Source organism: Bidens hawaiensis, unplaced genomic scaffold (assembly GCF_021521415.1).
Source record: "Bidens hawaiensis isolate Kalapana, Puna unplaced genomic scaffold, B.hawaiensis_p1.1 tig00004357_1, whole genome shotgun sequence".
In the NCBI taxonomy this organism is placed as follows: Eukaryota; Viridiplantae; Streptophyta; class Magnoliopsida; order Asterales; family Asteraceae; genus Bidens; species Bidens hawaiensis.
Genome location: NW_027491262.1, coordinates 966,431 through 975,965, shown reverse-complemented (window position 1 = coordinate 975,965; position 9,535 = coordinate 966,431). Strand labels below are relative to the sequence as shown.

Sequence of the window (9,535 nt, the reverse complement as noted above, 5' to 3'; positions counted from 1 at the left end):
AATAAATAAATATCTTTTGTAGGTTGGATTTACGTGTGTGAATTTCTTTATCACTTGCCCAACCAAAGTACCAAGTTTGTAGTTGAAAAATTGTTACGTACTGAAGAAAGTTGTTGCTCCAATTACTTATTAATCAAGGAAGAAAATAAATATCAAGCCAAACCATTTTTCCTAAGGCGAAATGATATTTGAATCAAATATTGTTGAATTGATTTTTTTCATTCCATCACTCTAGCTTTTCTTCTTTTTTTTTTAGAGAAAAATCCATAAGACACTATCAAGGCATGCGATCGATAAATTATATTTATAGATATAACCGTATCTCAGGGACCAGTACATTATCATACTTATCATATTACAATATGAGGAAACCAAACTAATTTAACCAACTTGTTAACTTATGACCTTTCATATTCTGCGACTTGTGACTATGGTTTGTACTTACAATTTACAAACACCATAAAAATCTTAATTGACCAGCAATACCATATATATTATAATTATAAATATGTTGTTTTATAGAACTATTGGAAAAAAGGGACTGTACCTCGATAAACATTCTTATAGAGTTACTGACCATTACATGTCATGAAAGTAAAATTTAAAAAAAAAAACACACGCATTTTATTAAACATGTGATAAATTAAGAGCGAGAACGTTATTATCATGCATCATATTTATCATTTTGAAATTTAATAATTTCGACTTAAAGTAACCATCAAAACGAGTATTCTCCTTGCGAACAAAGATGGATTGGATTTCCCATGTTGTGAGACGCTTGGGAGTCACCACTGACACTACCAACATCGTAACTGATATCCTTAAACAATGTAATATCACGATTTATAACATCCTTGTTTTCAGCATAGATAAATTCCAAGATTTTTTCAGATACTACTAATTTAAATGAAAGCTCTAAAGCTTTTGTAAGTTTGAAAACGGAAAACCGACCATAATAATTGTATAAGTACTATGGAAAACCAAATATAATAATTTTATAAGTACTCGTACTAGATAACGTAATATGACTTTCCTTGGTTTAGGGCATGGCCGAGCATGCTATGAACAATGGGTCCACGGTCAGCAGTTACGTCCAATACATCAACTTTTTAAAACTGTTTTAAGTGGTGTTTCTTTTGTTTTTTAATTTTGGGTCAAACATTTATGTATACACTGAACTTTGTAAAAAGTTTATGATGTATGAATTCATGCAAGCTATATATAAAGCGTAAGAATTATGAGAAGTCTAGTCTATTGAGATTTGAGAGGATGGGCCAAGTAGTAAACTTGTCATGAAATGCTTTGCGTTGAAACGAGTTTATTTTTAATCAAATGATGGATTGAGTTGCAATCTATTAGTGTAAAATAGGTTCGAACTCATTTGTTATACGGGTTGAACAAATCCAACTCATTTGTCATAAATCGGAAAACATCTATTCGTTCCTAAAATGTTTCTCCCGTCATTCCTGTTCCAAAAAAAAAAGACGCAATAACGAGAAAAAAGAAAATGCCGAAAATGAACAAACAACACAATAATAAACAAAAAAAAGACACAATAGTCGCAAAATATAACACAATGTCGGGCAAAATATGACACAATGTTGAGTAATACAACATGATATCAAGAAAAAAAATTGCACAATAACAAAAACAAAAGACGCAATCAATGACGAAAATAAACACAATGACAGACAAAAAGATACAATAATTGTTTTCACTAAACATAGTGCCATTTTTTATTTTTTTTTAGAATGAGAAAGACGGTGGAAACTATTTTGTCTTCTTACATTTTTTTTTGTTTTTGTATTGAAATTTGAGTTATGATTTTTTTAATTAATTTTTTATTATTTTTTAGGTTTTTTTTCTCTGTTTACTATAAATTTTTCTCATCCTTCTTATTTTTATTTTTATTTTTATTTTATAGAATAACTTGACTCTTAACTTCCTTAATTCTTAATTTTGGGAGCAAATACTATTTGTTTTCGGTCCTGTGGAACCAACTAGGATTAACTAGAACTCTCTATATATATATTGTAGACATCATGAGAGCTATCGGTTTATTGGGATTGAACGAATAACTTTACTGTTATTTTTCATTTATATATTGGTACAATAACTAACATTATAGTTTAACATTATTTACTTTATATAAAGTATATATTGTATTGTAGCTTGGAAATTACCAAACAATATTCTTTTACTTTCAACTCTACTTGAAATTTCTTTTTAGTTACATATATAATCTTCATCGAACATGTTTTCTTCACTTTACATATATAAAGTGAAGTACTCGAAATTTCTTTACATATATAAAGTTGATGTTTATACGCGATTATATATTGTTTGCATATATATATTGACTAGCCGATATATAATATATCTTATTGTTACACAGAAGATATTCTTTGGTGAAAGAATAATATGTCTAACGAGGAGATAAGAGACCACCCCATGCACTCGATGTGGACCTTTGGGACTGCCAAAGGCCAGTTATGGTTAATTCATTTTTACATTTACTTTTGAATAATAAAAATAAATAACAATTTCATATTTGATTAAAAGAAAATAAATAAAAACAAGGTTGCAAAAGTCGTTAGGCGGATTCTAGACGGCTGACTGGGGAGTTGGGTGTACTCGGAGTACTCGGAAGTACTCGAAAATTAATGGTAAATATAAAGAAAATTAATTTTTAAAGATTATATATATGTCAAATATCATAAGTATGCTAATATTTATACCAAAATAAGTGAATATCAATATAAATAAAAAATACATTTTTAAATACTAAAGTATTTTAAAATTGAAAATCATTAACCAAAAAAAGTGATATTCTTTTTTTAATATTATAAAAATGTGAATTATGTTTTATTTTTAAGTCAAAATCGGTCCAAGTTAACCGACTAGATATAATTTTGGCTGAGGTTGACCACATTGGACCGCTTATTTAAGTATCTGCGCTATACCTTGTAACAAGTACTCGAAAAGTACTCGGGCTTGAAGACCTACTTTTACAACATTGAATAAAAGTACCTCTACATATTTAAAACCCAAGATTACAAAAGGCCATGTGCATGTTTTGCTGACAAGTCTGCCTTCGTGTTATCTACTAGGATAAGTATTCATAGTATGCGGTTCCATCGCCTCAACATGTCTATATGATCCTTTTACTTTGTCATAATTTAACTTATTTAAGTTTGGATAACATTTTTTGGGTAAGAGGTGAATTGCTTGTACAACAATTTAACAGATATATAGAATGTTTATAATTTATAAACTCTATACGTAAATGTTACCTGAATATAACTACGAGTGCTACAAAGATTTTTGGATACCGTACATTCACTTTTGTTTCCATAGAATAGGTGTCAAAGGTGTAAGACGCACACAAGGCGTAAAGGACGAGCTTTGTGTATAGGCGCTTAAAAAGCGTTTAGTCGAGCTAAGCAATATGCATAGCATAAACATGTCATTTTGGGGTTTTAGAAATGTTTTAGTTATTTATTGATGTTTCAGACCTGTTTGCTAGAAATTTTTAGAGTTTGGCTAGAATCTTGTCCGAAGGTCATGCTTTGAGCGGCTGGATTGCGGCAATATGTTTTCCCCACGCCTTTCCTAAGAACTTAGGCGTGTGTCCAAAGGGCCTTTTGCAACATATATAGTTCTAAAGTTAGTCGTATTATATCTGGTGAATTTACAACCACTAGCTTGGTCTTATAGCAAAGATGTATGGTTTTCAGCCAAATGGTTTTGGGTTTTAGTCTCACTTGAGATATGAAGCAAAATAAGAGTATAGAAAAGATATTAGCTGTTAAAAAAATGATGTATTTGGTAATAGGTATCAAAAGAACTTGTACGTTTAAACAACGGGTTGTCATGAAGGCCCCTTTTTTCATGTTAAGAACAAGACCGTTCATGGTGATATGTGTACACACAAAGTGCATCATCCAACTATTTTGTTCATATTCCATGACCCCGGTATATGCTGCAAGTTCCTAGTATTATGTTCATCGTCCACAACCCCGGTATATAACTCAAGTGTAACACACCATTTCTAAAGTTTTATAATTGGGGTTTCTAGAGACACCAAACACCCTCTAGCTATATGCCCCGTATAAAACTATAAGGGGGTTATACATGGACCTATACGCCCCTTATAGCTCTATACGGAGCGTATAGCCCTCCGTATAATCCTATACGGGGACGTATAGGGGGCGTCCCTAACAGGAGCAGGACCCTCTATAATACTCAAGAACTCAACCTAGAATCTAATTGTTTATTTAATATTTTGAAAATCTCACAATATTTAGTGGATGTTAAAACTTAATTAAGCTTTATTTTTATTCGAATTTAAAAAGTTTCGCTGCCACAGTGCCACGAAATATAAAAATTTTATTGATTTGGACATGCCGGTATACTTTTTAAACAACTTATTTAACTTTTATGATAATATATTTATTTGGATGTTACTGTAAAGAGAGAAAATATTCGTGTACATTTAAAATATACCGGCAATCTACACTTGTGTGTACAAGGTGACAAGTACACGTGTAAGAAAAGCCTTGTTGGTACAAGAAGCCAAGAACATTTATGGCATGGGTTGGGTGGTTTGTTATTGTTCTATTGTCCTTCATTTTTTTAACGGCCGTTTGGAACAATCTTAATAGTCAAATAAGTGTTTCTGAAATGAAATGGGATGTCAAACGTCTATAGTGGTTTTAACGCTTTATGTCTAATTTATCCGAAAACTCCATCAAAAAGAAAATTCATCACTTTGGGAAAATCTATCGTGTTAGGTTTTGATCTGAGACAATATAGATATCAAGCCTTAACCATCACTCATGCCATTGAACATAGAAGACCAATTGTTCTCTAGTACCATTTGTAATTGAAGTTAAGAAACATCGTGAACACGATTGATGAGTAAAAGGATATTTTTGGATGCCATCGTATTCGTTGGTTGAAATGTTAACGTACGAATTCTTTCTAATTAAATTGTATCTTCTTTTGTTATTTTGTTATTTTGACAATGACTAACGATTTTATATTTTGGTTATGATTAAAATATGATTTTGATGAATACAACTACGGAAAAAAAAACCTACATAACTAATACAATAATAGTAAAGGAGAAAATGTTGACTAAAAGTTTATAAAATGGATATGAATATATTTTCTCTTAAGCTTTTACTAATTTAATACGTTTATTAATATTGAATGTTTTTCATATAAACGTTGAATTTTATCGAGGAAAAACGTCCATGTACTCGGTATTAGCTAGTGTTAAAAAAGTTGAAATATTTCAGTTTCTTTCTTGTTAATTTTTGCATGGAGTATCAATCATTTATTTACCATCATATAGAGTTCAATACACATGTAAAATCATTTTATGTATGTACTTTTAAGGTTTTATGCAGGGGTGGATCATTGTGCAAGCCAAGCCCCGCTGTGTCCAACTCAGCTTTTTCGCTCAATAATATAATTTATTTGAGAAAATAAAAAAAATTGTATGGATTAAGTTCGACCCATCCAAGTTATTGTTCAATATCCTTTGGCCTGCCAATATCATGTCTTCAAGATCCGCCATGGTTCTATGTAAGTTTAAAGTTGACGGTTCTTGCTAAATAGAAATACAGAGTTTCGTCATTTAGGAACTTACATTATAAGATTTACGGTTTCATCGGTTGGTAACCGTAGACTAGTATAAGGTGTGATTTATTCTTGTTTGGAGTTGAACTAAACTTTAAGTTTAGGGTCTTAATTATAAACGTGTAATTCAACAAGAACAAATCGATGAATTATACTTGATGTGATTTTTGCCGTGACCATTCAAAATTGATGGTGTTCCTTAAACGTAACATTGGCATATATATAGGAATAGTAATTTGTCATTTTGGGACCAATTTGGCATGTGTATGCAGTTAGACAAGTTTCATGCATGCCTACTACATGCCTTAAATATCTACCTATATATTAAAACAACATATTTTTTTCACTTGTCATTCAATTAGACCCTTCACATAGGCTTCAAGTGTACAAGTTTTCAATTTTATAATTTTTTCTTCATGAATGATAAAATGAAAAATATGTTATTAGTGGGAAATAAACTCAATACCTTACTTTTAAAATGTTGATGGCTTACCAACTCAACTAGAATTAATTGATGTTAGTCTTCTTTTTTTCTTAATTGGTATAAATTCGCAACCTTTCATTTTATTACTTTTAAATGCAAATACAAATTATTCTTACTAATCTATGTATTTTAATAAATTATTTATATCTTATGAATCCATAAGATATGTTAATATGTATATATTAAATTTAAATTTTTTATTTTATTTTTTAACAACCCGTGTATATCACACGGCTCTATCCTAGTATAATCATTAAATAGCTATAAAACAACTCCACCAAATAGAAATAAAAAGGTACAAAAATGAAAATGAAAAACTCAAAGAAGCTGTTATCTTAAAAATGCATCAAATATATTATTCTTGCCCAGTTTTAGTCAAGTTAGCTGACCTAATTTATCAATAACCACTAAAATGGTAATATATATATAATATATATATATATATATATATATATATATATATATATATATATTCTTCGGGATATTCCAAATAGGCTATATATTCAATAACATAACTTTTATAAACGTGAAAAGAAAATTACAAAGTTTTTATTGAATTAGTGATAAGGAATATTAAGACAAAGATGTTTGAATTAAGGTATTTTAAAATAGATGTATATAAGAAAATAAAAATATTTTTTTTAAGAACGGCACTTTGAAAACAGTTATACTTATTGTTTTGAATGTAATAATATAAAGACGTTTTCAATAGTTTCTTTTTCTTCAATCCAATACATACAGTGGTTAATTTACATATACTTCTGAAAAGTGTTCATTTTTCAATAAATTTTTACTTAAAAGGTAAAATCAACCCTCTATTGAATTTGAACCTAAGAAAGTTATATTTATCGTGAGATAACTTCTAGGTCGTATATTAGTTGCTATGATATAAGGTTGGCATTGATAGAGCATTCGGAATGAGCTCATGTACCCTTGCGAGCACGAATCTGAGAGTGAGATGAAGGAAAGGTGGTCGACGTGGAGGAGATGGCACATGCGAGAGAAACTACCATCTATAACCATGGACAATCCGAGACTGAAGGTTATGAGTTTTGTGAGGAGTGGGAAATGAGGGAAATTCGCATGGAGAAAAGAGAAAGGAGAAAACCATCGATCCGTGAAACACTTCAGCAATCAAGCTAATCTGGAGATTTAAGAATATATCATGACCAAGTAGCCGATCACCGCTCTTATTCTAAATATACATAATTTTGAAGTTATTTTTCAAATACACCGACAAACTTTCAAAATGAATTAAAAACTAAACAGAGCACCCCCTAATAAATATTAATAGTTTTATAAATCAATCCATCACTTGTGCTCTACTTGTGGGATAACTTGAGTCCCCCAATGCAGACCTAAATTCGATAACTACACTACTTGTGTCACTTTTGGTGTATTATGACAATGAAGAATTTAAGCTATACCTTACGAGGTTGTCAATTCGAATTCCGATCCCACCTAGGTTTCGTCTCACTATATGCTACACTAGAAAAAATTCCTGTTCTTATGACGACACAACAACTGCCCGGTGCAGCAAGGGTATGGTTTCTCGATTAACACCAAAATCAAACTTTGAAATCAACATGAGTCTGGATGGTATGAAACAACTGGGCAAAGCCTAAAAACACAATAAAGTCACACTTCTAAAACAAAAAAAGACATAATAATTTAAATACCAAAAGTTTATTCCAAAATCCCATAAATCCAATATAAAACCCAAAGTAGGCCCCACCACCGCTACCAAAAAAGTCCTCTCTCCGTACCACAGCCAGGGACAAACAGCTGTACCATTTTCATATACCCCTACCCCCCCCCCCCACCCACTTCTTTATATATACACCCTCAACAACACAAAACACAAAACACTCCACACCACCATTGTTGTCACTCATGATACCAACTACAGTTGGTGTATGTCAACATGATCTTCCCACGCGCCACCGCAACACCACCCATGGCTATGGAAGTAGTCATGAAGATAATAGAAGCACCTTACCACGCGCCGCCGTTGCAACACCAACATGAGTCTTCTCGTCCCACCATCGGCTTCCCACTTGGCACCGCGTTGCTCTTGATCGTTGTATTCACGCTTAGTGGCATCTTCTCTTGTTGCTATCATTGGGACAAGCTTCGTCACCTAAGAGGTGATTTTGCTGATGACGATACTGTTCATTCCGACCACCAGCTTTCAAAACCTAAACCGATTTGTTTGGTAAGTTTTTTCGGTTTCGGTTCATGTCTCAAGTTTTAAATTTTTCTTTTATGAATAAATGTAAGTAGCACTTTTTCTTTTTTTTTTTGGCATATTTGCTCTACAAACGAAAGAGAAAATTGTAAAATATAGTCGTAATATAACTGAAAAGGTATTTAGATGTGTGTGGTTCTTGTTGATGTAACAGGAATTTAGTCGGTATCGGTTTAGGTTTATTAGTTAAAGTGCCAGAACTCGCTATATCAAATAAAAAGGTGAACAAAAATAAAAAAAATCCGTGGCGTGCTTAAAAGAATATTGGCACTCTTATCGTGTTTTTCTTACGATGAAAAAACATATATCTTGTATTTTTACTATTTTTACTATAACTTCGTTTTCAATAAAAATTATAAGAATATTGGAAACACTCGTATCGTGTATAGCTTACGATAAGAAATCATATATACTATACTTTTACTATAACTTTTTTTTCAAAAAAAATTATATTAAAATATCGAATGAAATAAATAGAACGGTCATTTAGTTTTTTTTTTCTTAAACTAATGAACAAAACTATTAAAAAAATAAATAAAAATTAAATGTGTTAAAATTTATATTATTTAACGTAAAAGGCAGAAATTAAAACTTAAAAAGAAAACCAAATTGTGGCATGAAAACCTAAAAAGGAAACAAAAAGTTTATTATATAAATATAATTATTTTGCTTAAATTAATAATTGTTTGGAACAGGAAAACAAGCAAGACGAGGATCGGAGTTTGCCGGTGATAATGGCCGGAGATCAGTTTCCGAGGTTTATCGCAATGCCGTGTCCATGCGAACCACCCAAACTACCGCATGTAGTCATCCCTATGAGTTGATATATATGTTCATATATATTTTTGCTTGTACATATGTAAAATTTAGTTTGATATTGGAATATGTGATTCTTGTACGCTGATTATGGTCATAAATAGAACTTGTGAATTGCTACACAACAGAAGTAGTTCACCCGCCGTCAAACAATCTTGGGACCAAGTAGGCAAGTACAACATAAGATTTTGTAGTTAATTAAGATTGATGTGTATTTTCGTGAAATAATAATAATAATAATAATAATAATAATAATTATTATTATTATTATCGGATAGTTTACACGTCTAGTAAGCTGATATAGAGATGGTGTATGAAAACCAAGTCCTTTGTTAATTATA

The 9,535-nt window shown here is 31.1% G+C and overlaps 1 pseudogene; it reads left to right on the top strand.

Moving 5' to 3' along the window:
• Positions 1-8,054: 8,054 nt before the first annotated feature.
• On the top strand, positions 8,055-9,202 carry LOC143626380 (uncharacterized protein At5g65660 pseudogene; annotated as a pseudogene).
• Positions 9,203-9,535: the final 333 nt, after the last annotated feature.